The sequence below is a fragment of the Sabethes cyaneus genome, chromosome 2, assembly GCF_943734655.1.
Source record: "Sabethes cyaneus chromosome 2, idSabCyanKW18_F2, whole genome shotgun sequence".
Lineage (NCBI taxonomy): Eukaryota > Metazoa > Arthropoda > Insecta > Diptera > Culicidae > Sabethes > Sabethes cyaneus.
The window spans coordinates 200068747-200084557 of NC_071354.1; the positions used below are offsets into that span (position 1 = coordinate 200068747).

The 15811-nt window shown below is 36.5% G+C and overlaps 1 protein-coding gene and 1 non-coding gene across 2 annotated transcripts in view; both read left to right on the forward strand.

Moving 5' to 3' along the window:
• The first annotated feature begins 648 nt into the window (after positions 1–648).
• On the forward strand, positions 649–721 carry Trnav-uac (transfer RNA valine (anticodon UAC)). Its single transcript has one exon. It is a non-coding gene; the product is annotated as a tRNA-Val (tRNA).
• A 5922-nt stretch (positions 722–6643) lies between these two features.
• Positions 6644–15811, forward strand: part of LOC128736538 (oocyte zinc finger protein XlCOF22) — a 36654-nt gene continuing 27486 nt past the window's right edge. The window contains exon 1 of the mRNA XM_053831021.1: positions 6644–6692. The gene's annotated coding sequence lies outside the window, so the exon portion shown is untranslated. The remainder of the gene's footprint in view (positions 6693–15811) is intronic.

A 15811-nucleotide genomic window follows, 5' to 3' on the forward strand; every position in this document is an offset into this window, starting at 1 on the left:
TGCCGAGATGCCGATAGTGTCAGTCATTGGGCCAAACACCGTACACCATAGTGTGCTAAGCGGGAAAAAAGATTGTTGTGTATACATGTGGATAATGTAACAAAGCTAACAGCAATCGATTGCACGGTGGGACCTGATGAGGAAAATTAAAAGGGGTTAGGAGAGTAATGAACATAAGAAAAAATATTGGTAAAAATTAGTTTCAATACGGTGTTATTTTTAACTAAAATGGGCATTTTGAAAAAATATTCTACAAAAAGATTCTTAAATTTCAATTCATGCAAAGTTAATGCAGAGTTAACAGCATTTAAAAGATCGTTGTCTTCTGAAAAACTTCACAGAAACCTTGAAAAACATATGCTCTACCACATAAAAAATTTTCAAGTTATTTATTTCTTGTTCACCAATTTTTATTATTCTTTTAAGGGAGAGAATTCTCCGATAGCATTGAATTCAGTTTCGCTTCTGATACTTGGGGTTTTATCTAAATAATCTTCTCAAATTTCCATCAATTTTAATCATTACTATAGATTTAGAAAAGATCTTTTTTTGCAACCTCGCTTTTTGTTTTCGTTTTGGAATCTAATCAAAAATATTATTTCTAACTAAAACTCGTCCGTTACAATAGAGACTGCTCGAATGCCAGCGGGTTCCATAGTGTAGCGGTTATCACGTCTGCTTTACACGCAGAAGGTCTCCAGTTCGATCCTGGATGGAACCACTTTTTTGGGCGTGTACACATTCTAACTACATGATGTTTGTAATGTAATGTCCCAACGTCGTACAAAAAGCGTGTGGTTTGTCTCTCAACAATGATTTGAAGTGTTTTATTGCATTTATTGTCTTATATTTTATTTACACTATCGCAATGCAAGAATAACGATGGCAACTAAAATTTTGGATTTTTTTCGCAGCCCTTATGCTCAACAACAAACGAGCTTAGAGAGAAATAAGAGTATGTATGTGTTAGCTCTCTCTCTCTTCTTTTTGTTAATATTTTTGGTTTTGTTTATGCTTGCCCAGTTTTGCATAAAACTATTATAACTATTATATTGCATAAAACAACTATTCGCAAGCAAGGTAGTGGAAGACCAGCTAAAATTATGGACGCAGAAGGACATCGTTCTCTTTCTCGTTTCTTCAACAACAAGCCCTCTGGTTTGACTATCAATTAAAATGCACCAGACGAATGTTTGAAGAAAATTTTGATCCCGTTTCTACAAAAACATCATGCAGATGAACAGTACGTGTTTTGGCCGGATAGAGCATCATCGCATTACGCCAAAAAAACACAATCGTTCCTGGATACTCATTCGATCCCATTTTTACCCAAAAACAACGACCCGAAAATTCTGTCTTAGTGCGTCCAATCGAAGATTTCGTCGGGATTTTGAGTTCCTTGGTGTACAAAAATAACTGAAGAGCCACGAATGGCAAACAGTTGATTGGTAGAATCAAGAGATGCATTCGCAAAGTTGACATGACGGCCGTATAACGCTTCTGTTTCGATGTCAAACGAAAGCTTCGCCGAAAAGCCGATTACGGATCGTTTTCAAATGTACACTAATTTTTTTTCGACAATGGATAATGTATCTTTAATTTCGGTAAATCAGATCTTCTTCATGTATCTTTGTCTTTTTTTGACAGCTTGAGAAAAAAATTCCAAAATTTTAGTTTCCACCCGTTAAAATCTTTGAAACTTGTTTCTATATTCGCTACATATATACATACATACATACATACAACATACATTCATACTCGTGATCCTCGTCCCCCCTCCGTCAGCTCCCCCTTCTGTCACGTAGCTAATTATGCTATGAAAATCCCTATAACGGAAATGAAACAAAGGTTTTGATGTAGAATTACGTCTTACGGCAAGGTTTGGGATAGGGTGTCATTCCGAAAAATCAAAAAATGCAAGCGCCTCGAAAATGTAAAAGATTTTGAATTCTACCCAAGTAACAAATTCAATTTTAAGATGCACTTGAAGAGGTTTCCAGCATTTGCTCCTTAAAACCGAATATAAAACTTGCAATTCTACAAATCTGCGATGAAACAGCCATAAAACCCTTACAAATCTGGGATGGTCCACACTAAAGAAGGTTCTCAAGAATATTTCTAAAGGTCCTTTTAAAACTTGTAATTCTTATCGATATGTATTTATAGTGACTTCCGAAGAGTCGGCTGAAACTAAAAGATAACCACCACAAGTGTTGATGATTTTATGGTTGTCGCCTCAAAGTACACTTGCAAGACATCATACACTTTTCACAGTCTTAATTTTTTTAAATTGACTAAAAGCTATAAGAGAAAAAAAACATTCACGGACATTGCTTTTCCAAAATGGATATAAATGAAAATTGAAAATAAAAGCAGCTGCTTTGTTGTCAATCAATGAGAAATTTTTCATGTAATGCTCAGTTTGTCGATGTTTTGTGACATGAAAGTTAGAAAATTTTAACGCGCCGGTTATTTTCGCTAGATTATTAAAAAATTTAATTAATAAAAAAAATTCAATAATTTCATGAAGAAGTTGACAGCTACCAAATTTTTAACAAAGTGCGGCAAAAAGTCTTTTAAGTGTCCGAACATTTATTTAAAAAGATAAGATCACTTATGGTATTGCATAACAACATATTTATAAACGCCGATATGCAATTGGCTAGAATTTCAAAACTTATCAAAACAGTCCTGTTCGCCATTTTTTCAATGGTTTTATCTAAATCAACCCGAAAGCGCTTATTAGGCTAACATTTCTTGCACAAGACAAAGAAACATTTTCCAAGAGGTCGATAAGTTCATCTATACTTATTGTATTCTTGAAGAAGACAAGTTGTGCTTGAACAAGAATTGTTTGAATTACTACCAAGTTTTTTGCAAGATAATCATTCTCGTATAAACAAAGAAAACATCAACAAAGTGTCAATGTAAGATGTTTTTTGTGCTGGTGGTTCACCTACTTATATTGAGTTTAATATTTTTTAAGTACTGCAGTCATTATTATTACCCATATAAATTGATTTTAAAAATTAAAATAGGGCTGCACGGCAGTTCCATGCGTAAAGTTTAATCTGCAAAATTTTTATATGCTTTGTCGTTACAACCGTCTTTAAAAAAAATATGCTTCAACCCCTTCGAACATTTTCCCAACACCGGCTAATAACCTCTATATTCAGTTTAAAAAATACAAACAACTCTACAAACCGGCACCGGCAGCGCCTCCGTCAGAATACAATCGAACCATATTTTCTAATAACATACAAATCTAATATTGATGCATCATCACCGGCATAGTCCTTCCTCAGCTCATTTGGAAATCTTAATTTTTTTTTTGATTTCGCTGATTTTTCATATGAAATCCTGCTAAAGTTTCGATTGAAAGATCCATATTTGTTCAATTTTCTCACGGTTCAGATGCCCATTTTGACAGATCAGTTGTTTACGCTCGAATGTTCTTTCTTCAGAGTATGATTTCTCTTACAAGAATATACGGTTTTAAGACGGTTTTATGGTAGCATTGTTAAGATAAACCAATCTTGCAGAAGAATGTCATCAATTTTTGTCAAAACTATTGCTAGGTTTTAAGGAGCGTCGTTTATGAGCAGAAATCAAGTATCTTTTAAAACCACTTGTAAGGTGAATTACACTTATTGATATTTCAGTTTTATGCGTGTTTCTTCAAGTCTCCTTCAATCATACTTCAGAAATGTTAATCAAATAAGATAACATTCACTTGAGGAAAAACATTATAAAACCTGATAGATTTTGCAATGCTCTGATAAAACTACTATAAGAAATGCATAAGACCAATTTGCTATTGGATTGTTACTTGGGTAATAGCTCTGCCAATTATGAATGGATTTTCATGGTTTAGATATCGATAGACTCATAATAGATGTAGCCATTATGTGATTATGTGTTCTATAATATGTAACTTTCTTTTTCGATCACTAATTAGTGAAAATTAACAAAAAGTTTCAAGGTCAAAGATCCCCATGCATTTTCTCCGTGACCGCTCTACTTCACAGGCAAGGACGACAGTTAAGTTACAGTCTGTTTACTGTAATTTCGATTATTTTACTTTTAGAAAAAAAAAGTAATAAAGCCCCCTCGTCCCAACAGCGCGAAGATTCCTTACGACGTTCAGACTTATACTAATTTGTAATCTGTGCTTGGGATGTACGGATGTACCGTATTTCAAATCAACCTGTCAAAATAAATGGTGCTATATATCAACTATTTTCAAGAAAATTGACGAATGTGGACCAGTGGTAAATGATAACCCGGTTTATTTATATATCTTTTCCGTTCAACCATAAGTTATGCTTCCAATAACAAATATTTTATGTTCTGAGCAAGATCCTTAAGCCAGTTAACATTCGTCAAGCCAGTTAACTAAAGTTGACTAGTGCTACAAGTCACACAAAAATTTTCTAAATTCGATATCGTCGCCAATCACCAGAAAGAAGTGTGATTGTGGCCTGATGAAACTCTTAGTAGAACTGCAAACTCTAAGAAACGGATAAAACTGATATACAGAGCACGTGTGTTTAGAAAATTTAAACTTGTCCTCTTGTATCAAATTTATAGGAATGTGTTAGAGCATTTAGGCCGTTGCAAATCATTTTCAAAGTTTCGTAGACTCGCATTCGTAGTCCTACGAGCCCCTCGTTCGGGCCCCTAGCATATTTTTCATATTTTTTTCCATATATCCCTTCTCGGTGGAGCGTCGCTTGCACAACTGCAATCAGTCTAAATGCAAGAGAAACGCAATCCCCTTTATTTATTTAGATCTACTCCGTTTGTAAAGGACCCCTCCCCATTTTGTCAACCTCCCAGTGCTGATTCCCTTATGTCAAGGAACATATGTGCCAAGTTTAATAGGGAACGGTCAAGGCGTTCTGGAGTTATGGCGGAACATACAAACTCACGCTCACTTTTGTATATATAGAAGATTGATAGTATCAAAATTATGGCTCCAGGTGCAATTACCTATATGATTTCATAAATGCCAATCAATCACATATTTAGATAGATATGTAGATAAATTCAAATGTTTTTTACCAAACCAAAATTAAAGCTAAGCTAATCAACATATGCAGTGGTAACAAACTACACTACAACACCTGCCAAATGCTATCGTGACCGGTCAACTCGTTTAAGCCTTTGCTGACCCATTTTTCTATTTTTGTCATTTTTTTCCTGAGAACATTTTTTGTGTTCTGTGTTTCCCTACATGAATCATGCTGATCAACGTTTCAGTTTACCCACTGTGCGTTGTTGGTGGTTTATCTTGCGAAAAAAGTACGCTCAATCAACGACAGGCTGCGCGATCTTAACTTGAAGCACTGTGTACACGGTACACTACTCCTTGCGGTTACGATACACTAAAGAAGAAAGTAATAATATCGTGCATCGTGGCAGGAGTCTCTCCAAGGAGAGCGTGCGTTTTTTCATTCATTCTTTGTGTACACTTCCATACACGCTCTGCAGACTACACACATGCACGCCAGTCGGTAGTGGGACACAGGGAGGAAAAAAACGGAAAAACAAATCCAAACACTGGTGCTGCTCCTGCTCAGACAGAGGGACATACTGGCATGGTACTACAGCCCGACTGTTTGTCTGTCTATCCGCCGTCGGTTTTTACCTCCCGAAGATCGCTGCATCGCATCGTTGCGTTGCGTTGTGAAGAAGGGATCCTCGTCTTACAGCATCACACTGACGATCGCGATGTTCTGACTGGTGTTGCTGTTGGTGGTGGTCGGTGTACTGAAAAACGAGGCAGATTTTCCTCGCGGTTCATAGTGGAAAACTCGCCTGCTGAACAGTCAGTTCGCTTCGGAGACGCCAGGAGTAAACATCACATCCCAGACAGGATCGTCCGGTTCGGTTGAGACTTTGTTTTGCGCGTCGATCAATCGCGAACAAAGGTACGATCACAATCTGGAAGCGGTTGTGAAGGAAACAGTTTTAGTTCGTGCTCTAGTTTATCGAATTCGATAAACACGGGAAACGCCTGATCGTGCCGCGCTTTGTGACTGTTGTACGTGCACAAGAAAGGTGGCCGCCAGCAGCGACAAAGCTCTTTGTTGATTTTGGGCAAATATAATCGTTCGACGCGACGGCACGGGCCTAACAAACCGTCACTAACAGAGCGTCCAAATTACCATCAATAACGACTGCGCTGCGAAAACCAGTGGTGGATTATGATCGTTTGACGGAAACCGTCAAACCGTCGGACAAATTTTCCTGGTGCTGCGACAGTTACCTAACGTTTCGTAGAACCCGTGCCAGCCGCTACGCAGCGGAAGTCACGGAAGAGTTCGTGGTGAAATGTTGTCATCGTAATTTTTTACATGCCTGTTTGGACAGTTGGACGCGCTCGGTGCCAAGCCCCGGTCCGTCAGGCGGTCGCCTCTCGGCCGCCTCGCCCTTCTCAGGTTCGGTTGGGATCGAAAGTAAAAGTGGAAAATTTATGTACTATTCCGAGCGTGTAGTGTTGAACTGTGAAAGGAGTGACATTTTTACGACAGGAAAGAAAAGCCGGCAATTTGTTTTCGCGTGTTTTGCTCTCCCGCGTGGCCTCTCCGGAGTATACTAATTGTCGCCGGGTTGGTCGGTGCGCGTAACGATCGTAACTGGTGCCGGCGGCGGCGGTCAGCATTGGCGCGAACTGCGCGGTAGCACAGGTGAGCATTGTTCGATTCAGTTCGATTTAAATCTAATTGATTTGGAGTGACCGGAATGCGTCATTTCGGGGTGGTTCTGCTGGTTCATGGTGGTGATGATGATGATGATGATGGTGATGGAGGCAGATGGCCAACTTGAGATGAACGTAAATATACGTTGCTTTTCGGTAAACGAATCAGCTGCTCCGTGCTGGTACCACGGTACGCGGACGGACGCACGACCGGGGTGACGCATTAGTTTGAATAACACAAAATCAGTAGCGGACTTGAACTTGCGGTTTACGGGATTTTATTTATGTATATTTATATGGGATGACTTAAGCGGGAAATTGGACCATTCAAAATATGATTAATAACGTCTGTGAAGTGTTCCGCACTTGTGCTGCAGACACCGATCATGGTGGTTCGATTTCCGTGTGGATTTTTTTCTATGGGTTGTTTGTTGCAGAGGAAATATTTCATCAGATTCACAATGAGGTGCTATCAACGTAATTTATCGTACCGAATTACCATGAGAAATGCAATATTTCTTCTGATGTTGAATAGCACTAATGTTCTATCATCAAAATGGAATTTTTCGTCGATGATGCATGAGTGTGATGTGTTGAAAAAATTATACCATACACCATTAAAATATGTTCATTGCCAAATTTTGATTACTACTTTACGGGACTTATAATAAAAGGCGCATTATGACGGTTCGACTACATGTTTCAACATAAAATAAATCGTACCAGTGTCATCATTGTTTATTAATATTATAATGATTGATATTATCATTTGATATTGGTCTACCGGTACTTTATATCAATTGACTAGGTTTTTGGCCGTTCAGTCAATAAATACCAATACCACTAAGTTCGCAATATTCTTCTTTTCATTCCAACGTTTCGAACCCGACTTAACTTCTTTTTTTTAACTTCTTTTTGAAGCGTTCATCGTTTTTGTTAAGAAATAACGACTATTATAATCAATTTTTTAAATTAATATTTATATCTAAACCCCGAAAAAGATTCTGCACTGTTGATTACCGTCTGGTGTGCATTACCAAAACGTACGTGGTTTTAACGCCAGAGAATTAAGCTATGACGTTTTCGTCAGAATAGAAAACTAGCTAGGTGGGAAGATTTATTTATAATAGTTAATTTGGAAGAGCCTTCGCAGTTTTTGGAAGCGATCGCGATCGGAAAAAAACTAGTAAATTGTTCTCAAATAGCGCGCATCTACGTTTTCTGATGAAAATGTTGTAGAATATCGACAGTTTCGTTATGAGTCATCAAAGTAAATCCGAAAGCATTACTTTACATTTTTGAATTATAGCTAAAAAACTAGGTCATTAGTCATAGTTAAGTTTTAGTAGTACAGTGGTTTACCGATTTTATCTGCCCCTCCGAAAATTTTTGATAGCTATATTTGGAATATAGACAAATTTGGGAAAAAATCAAGGCCATTGCAAATCATTTCAAAAGTTTTTGTCACCCCTCCCTTAGAAATCGGCTTGAAAATTTTTTTATAAAATCAATTATCTGTGGGCTCTACAGCCTGAAAAACTTGAAAAATGAGTATACGAGTTGAGTTAACGCTTCTAGCATGAAACAGAAATGGAAATTCAAACAGCAGAATTTCCGAAAATCGGCCAAAAAAATTATCTTTTGTTTTTGTCTTTTTTTCGTAGATTTGCATGGAAATTAATCTATCTATACCTATAAAGAAGGATTTCTGTCTGTCTGTCTGTCTGTCCTGTGTTCCTTATAGAATCAAAAACTACTGAACCAATCGGTGTGAAAATTTGCATGTAGAGGTTTTTGGGGCCAGGAAAGGTTTTAGTGATGGTTAGAGACCCCTCCCCCCACTAAGAGGGGGGGGCTCCCATACAAATGAAACACAAATTTCTGCATAACTCGAGAACTAATCAAGCAAATAGAACCAAATTTGGCATGTGGGTGTTTTCGGTGACAAGAATTTATTCTAGGGTAATTTGAGACCCCTCCCCTCTTTATAAGGGGAATTATAACTCCTCTCCCCTTTAAGAGGGGGGGTTTCCATACAAATTTCCTCATAACTCGAGAACTAATCAAGCAAATGGAACCAAATTTGGCATGTGAAGGTTTTCGAGGGCAAGAAAATTTTCTATGTTGAATTAGGACCGCTCCTCACTTTAAGAGGGGGGGCTCCTGTACAAATGAAATACCAATTTCCTCATAACTCGAGAACTAATCAAGCAAATGGAACCAGATTTGGCATGTGTGTGTTTTTGAAGACAAATTTTTTTTCTATGATGAATTGGGACCCCTCCCCACTTTAAGAGGGGGGGGGCTCCTATACAAACGAAATACAAATTTCCTTATAACTCGAGCGCTAATCCAGCAAATGGAACCAAATTTGGCATGTAGGTGTTTTTGGAGGCAAGAATGTTTTCTATGATGAATAAGAACCTCTCCCCACTTTAGGAGGGGGGCTCCTATATAAATGAAATACAAATTTCCTCATAACTCGAGAACTAATCAAGCAAATAGAACCAAATTTGGCATGTGTGTGTTTTTGGAGACAATTTTTTTTCAATGATGAATTGGGACCCCTCCCCACTTTAGGAGGGGGGGGGGTCCTATACAAACGAAATACAAATTTCCTCATAACTCGAGAACTAATCCAGCAAATGGAACCAAATTTGGCGTGTAGGTGTTTTTGGAGGCAAGAATTTTTTCTGTGATGAATTAGGACCTCTTCCCACATTAGGAGGGGGGGCTCCAATACAAATGAAATACAAATTTCCTCATAATTCGAGAACTAATCAAGCAAATGGAACCATATTTGGCATGTGGGTGTTTTTGGAGGCAACCATTTTTCCCATGATGAATTAGGACTTCTTACCTTTTTAGTAGGGGGCTCCCATTCAAACGAAATACAAATTTGCTCATAACTTTAGAACTAATCAAGCAAATGAAACCAAATTTGGCATGTGAGAGTTTTAGATGGCAGAATTTTTTTTCTGTGGTGTATTACGACCCCTTTCCCTTTTAAGAGGGTGGGCTCCCATACAAATGAAATACAAATTTCCTTATAATTTGAGTACTAATCAAGCAAATGGAACCAAATTTAGCATGTAGGAGATTTTTGAGTCTTGAATTTATTTTATGATAGTTAGAGACCTCTCACCCCTGTGGTAGGGGGATATGGACTCTCATACAAATAAAACAGAAATTTTTGCGAAACTCAAAAACTAATCCAACTCGAGAAATTCGAGACTCTTCCATAAAACATTAATCAATAACAAGTCCACAAAAACTATCTATAGTAACACTAGATCATTCAGGACGAGCCGGTCGCGAGTGTTATATTAAAAGCAAGAATAGATTTGGTTTTCACGTTTGAACTTGAAATAAAAATGCCTAAAATCCAAATTTTTTTTGCTCGATTAAAAAATTCACTTTGTTTTTTTTCACCCCCCCCCCCCTTCCTTTCAGTGGCCCAACACCGGAGGGACAAAAACTTTTTAAAATATTTGTAATGGCCTAATTGACCTAAAATAATTCAAATGTACGAAAAATATTGTTGATATTGATCATTTTCTTCAATTATGTATTATTTCAGTGGATTTTAACGCATAGAACTCATTTTATTCATTTCAATCAGCCATTAGCTACAATGCATATCAATTCAGCAATTTTATGAAAAAAAAATTAAAATTGCTCCGATTTGATTGAAATTTTGCAGTAAATTTAAGACCTGTATTATCATTTGGCACTTTGGGTGCTCTTTTCTGAAGCAGAGTGGTCTCAAAAATTACCATTATTGTCCACCTTACTCTCGTTAAAAATGCATAACTTTTGAACCTCTGAGCCAATTTAGATGATTTCAATACCAAAATGAAAAGTATTTTAGTGAGTTTTTTTTCTGTTTTCCTGGTATGTCGTCAACTAAAGAGTCTCCCAGTTTTTGTAAAGTGGCGAGAATACAATGGAGATGCATGGTTTTTGTTTTTATTTGTAATAAAATGGGTATTGTTGGCATAGAAATCGCAGGCAAATATAAAACACCATGCAAATCCATTGCATTTTCCTAATTTTATTTACCAGGAATGGGTAGTTTAATATACAAATTTGCAATTTTTCCTCACAGTAAAGTAGAAAACAACTCCCCTGTCCCCTCATTGCATAACCAAAAAGCGGATAGTAATATTCGGTATGATTGTACAACATTTCGCCGAATATCATTTTGCGAAAACCCTTAAGCGGAGTGTACCATTTCACGGAAAACTTTTTCGTGGAAAGTACCATTTCGCGATCCTCTCCTTACTCGCTGTCGCTAGTTCCAGGAAACCGAGGTAGACCTAGGAAAACAAATAAACCTAGACAGTAGTGATTTCTGCGGGGAGTTGCCCCCTTCTTCCTTTCTCTGTGGACACCGAATGAAGATTCTCTGCCTCCGGAAGTTTTTCATTGAAATTTGTTCTTGTTTTAAAGATGACACGGTAAATTCTTTTCGCATATTAAATTAAATTATTATTTTTCAATGAACTAGTCAATTAACTATGCGACAGAAATTGAGTATCGTTGATTTTGGAAGGATCTTCTTCAAATCATATGATTTTTAAATATAGTTTTCAAGAGTTAACTTTTACCGGTTTTACCGGCATTGCATTTATCAATACCGAAAAACCGGGTTTCAAAATACCTCCCTGTATGGGCATCTCCAATCAGATCTTACCGTACAGAAATAGCTATATAAATAAATCGTTTACAATTATTCGTCTGCGCTTATATCGCCTCCAAAACAGTACGTATAAGCTAAATTTGCGCATCTAATACGATTTTTACCTTTGTTATACTATAACAAAGGTTTAAAAATTGGTCGAAAAACACGAAATTGATCCGAGGCCCGGAGGGCCAAGTCACATATACCAATCGATAGGGTTCGACGATTTGAGCAATGTGTGTGTGTGTGTGTGTGTGTGTGTGTGTGTGTGTGTGTGTGTGTGTGTGTGTGTGTGTGTGTGTGTGTGTGTGTGTGTGTGTGTGTGTGTGTGTGTGTGTGTGTGTGTGTGTGTGTGTGTGTGTGTGTGTGTGTGTGTGTGTGTGTGTGTGTGTGTGTGTGTGTGTGTGTGTGTGTGTGTGTGTGTGTGTGTGTGTGTGTGTGTGTGTGTGTGTGTGTGTGTGTGTGTGTGTGTGTGTGTGTGTGTGTGTGTGTGTGTGTGTGTGTGTGTGTGTGTGTGTGTGTGTGTGTGTGTGTGTGTGTGTGTGTGTGTGTGTGTGTGTGTGTGTGTGTGTGTGTGTGTGTGTGTGTGTGTGTGTGTGTGTGTGTGTATGTATGTAATGATTTTTTCTATCGCCTGTTTCTCAGAGATGGCTGAACCGAATCGTTCGCTATTACTTTTGTTTGAAAGGTATTATTGTCTAGTAGATTACTATTGAGTTGCTTCGTGACACGACGTTTCGTTTAAAAGTTATAAACAAAAATGTGAAAAATACGTGACACGGGTTTCTCTAGAACTACATGACCGATTTCAACGATCTTAGTATCAAATGAAAGCCCTTATTAAAGCTAAATTATTCAGAAATTTTTATTTGAAAACAAACAAGTAGTTTAAAAGTTATGCTTAAAAACCTGTTTTGACAAGGTAATAATTATCGCCTGTTTCTTAGAGATGACCAAACCGATTTATGCGCTATTAGTCTCATTTGAAAGATAATATATCCTAATAGATCACTATTGAATGATTTTTTGATTGGATGTTTAATTTGAAAGTTACGAGCAACCGTATACACCACACCAAAATTAACAAAAACTAATTCAGATTTTAACCAAGATAATTAACCTAATTTCAATTATTTTAATATCAAACGAGAGGTTTTGACTCTACGAATATATATGCAAAATTTCATAAGAATTGGTTTTACCGGTTAAAATATATTAACCGTCGAACACTCGCGCCAACTTTTGTAACACGGTTACTCGCGCGCACAATAGCCCAAAACCAAAGAAAACGTGTGCACTAGAGTTTTGACTGGGAAAACTTGGTTTTAGGTTTATCGAACCTTTGGAAGAGTTTCTTGAAATTGAAAGCTCTATCGTTTGGTGGAATTCAAATTTTGATTAATCCCCCTAAAAGTGAAATAAATAAAATATTTTTCATCAGTGTCAATATAACACATTGATGTGTTCTGCAAAGTTATAGAGCATATTATTACAAGATATTTTGCGAAAGACAGTAACCTTCTATCTCTGCAACGAAGATAGAAAAATCTTATTTATTGTATATGAATTTGTAAAATCAGTTTTTCTATTTTTGCTCTTTTTGTAATTGTTGTATGACTTTTTCATGTACTACAAAATTGTACAAATAGTAAAAATACACAACTTTGCTGAAAATAGTATACCTGTATGTTTGCTTGTTTAGGAACTGTAGAACTTTGATTATAAAGAATACCCTAATTTTGACTCCGAATTACTCGACTACCAGCAGACGGATACATTTTAAACATTTTACATTTTCTGATAGTTTTGCTGCATACATTTTTCCAACAATTTAAATTATTAATGCATTGAATAATTATGACATTTTGCGCACAATAAGTTTGTTTAAGAATATACGTTAGTTAAACAACGTTTTGTAACTTTATAACAATATGGCGTTGAAAAACCTACACGTGTTGTACAAAATACAACAGCGTGAGTAACCGAAGGTTAATAAAAATTGATGAAAATTATTCAAGAAAACTCTATTGATGTGATTCAAATAGAATGGCATTACAGGAAACTATGCATAGCTCAAAAACCTATAAACTGGACCTTTACTAGACAATGTATATGTTAAAGAATAAGATTTCCTCTTACAACTTACTTTTATTTGCACTTACTCTGGTTAATAACAACTTACTTATCCTTACTCAGCAATTTCATGAAAAAAGGATCTATCAAAATTTAAAAGTATTTTGTTCAAATTTTGTAAACTTATTCAATTTTCAAAAATTTTATGTAAACCAACGCACTACGCAACGATAACCAATAGATGAATTATGTTCCGAAGACGTGTCGATTTCTATCTCAAATAGCAAGTAAGATCGTATAACAAAGGTTCCTTTCACCACTAGGTGGATTAAATCGGGTTTTTGGATACAGATCGGTACGTAATTCTCAACCTGAACTTTCTTAATCTTAATATAGATATCTTGGGCCCACTTTAAACCCAGATTTTTAGTCCATTTTCATGTTCGAGTTGAAGTCAAATTTTAACTCTAATTTTAAGTCCAGTTTCAAATAAAATTTAAAAAAACCTTTGTTATAGTATAACAAAGGTAAAAATGTTTTAAATTCGATTTCATGTCTAATTTCGAATAAACTTTTGCGTCCTATTTCATGTTCAATTTCAAATCCGGTTTGAAGTCCAATTTCAAAATCAATTTAATTCCAGTTTCCAACTTTTATTTCTGCTCTTAGTCTGTGACTGAATTTGAATTTTGATATTTAGTTTGTATTTTGACTTTGGACTTATAATATTGACGGTGTAAATTTTGACGTTTAGTTTTTGATTTTTGACTTTTGAATTCAGACGGTGAATTTTTGATTTGAAAATATTGACATTTAACTCTTAACATTTTGTTCTTAATTTTATGACTTACAACTTTTGACATATAACTGCTGATTTTGACTGATTCTCATTTTGATGTGATATTTGACTACTATCATATTATTGACTTTCAATTAACAAATCAGAATATGTTTGTCTCTTCATCTTTAAACTTTTAACTTTAAAGGCCAAATTGTATTCCGATTTTAAGTTCAATTTCAATTTTAATTTCAGTTCTTTTTCAAATCCAATTTCATGTCCCATTTCAAGTCCTATTCTATGTTTAATTTTAGTCCAATTTGAAATCCCAATTAAAGTTCAATTTCCGGTCAATCTTAAGTCCAATTTTCAACAAAATTCAAATCTCAATTTTATTCTTGAAGAGAGCGGATTTAACTGCACAGTCGTCCGGCATCCTTACGACGTGGCCAGCCCACCGTAGTCTAGACCAAACTAGTGTTTTTTAGTCTTTGACCTTGAAATGCGGTCAGGCATTAATATTAATTTTTTTTTTAAACAGTGGTTCTACAATTGATAGAGGGGCGGTAGGGAAAAGGAATGAAATTTTTTTTTGGTGTGGAGGGGAAAGAGCGGGAAGGTGAGTGGGGGGGGGGAGGGGGTGTTTGGTAGCTACGCTTAACAAGTAGTCGTTATGACTCCTACCTTTTGTCCAATGCTGGAAGGTGCATGGGTCGAACCATGTCTCCCAACTTACGCCAGGTGTACGATGGGAATCTCTCCAAGTAGTGCTAGCAATTCGTGGTACATACGCCTACGCCTCTCTTCGCTATTTATTTGTACCTCGCCAAAAATAGTCAAATACGGCAAGTGCACGTATGTCTTACGTAAGCAATGTTACTGTCTCAAGTCCGTAGAAGACTACGAGTTTATCCGGAAAACCTTACTAGTATTATTTGCCATAGCTGTTCGCGCTCAACTGTATCGTATGCTGACCTGAAATCCGCGAAAATATGAAGCGTGGGCCCGTTGTACTTCCGACATTTCTGAAGAATCCGTAGTAGTACTGGCCTCCATAAAGCCCTCCTGATATTGCACTACGAATTCTTTTGCTGTTGGGGACGTAACAAAATCTGGGAGAGCACCTTGCAGGCGCCGTTGGCCAGTGTAAAGACGCGATAATTACAGTAATCTAGCCGATCGCCGTTTTTTTAGATGGGACAAACCACTCCTTTCCTTTTTTCCTCTACCGCGGAAATTTCTTTTTCTCCCAAATCCTTGAAATTATGGTAAGTAATGAATAATGCTGCAATAAAACAGGCATAAAAATGAATAAGTCAATTGGCTCTAGAATCGTTATGAGGGGTTTCACAACATAGATCTATTGGATTTAAAAAATTATCAATCCATTAGTTGTTCATTGTCCTGTGAGCATATTTTTTCGAGACTGATTTATTTATGAAGTTATTCGCAAAATTACGAATGTACTATTTACAAAACGAACAAACAACTATTCTTCAAATGTATTGGTCTGGTTATAGAACCTGTTAGAATTTGATCATAAGAACATTTGAATTTGATAGTTTACGTAAAA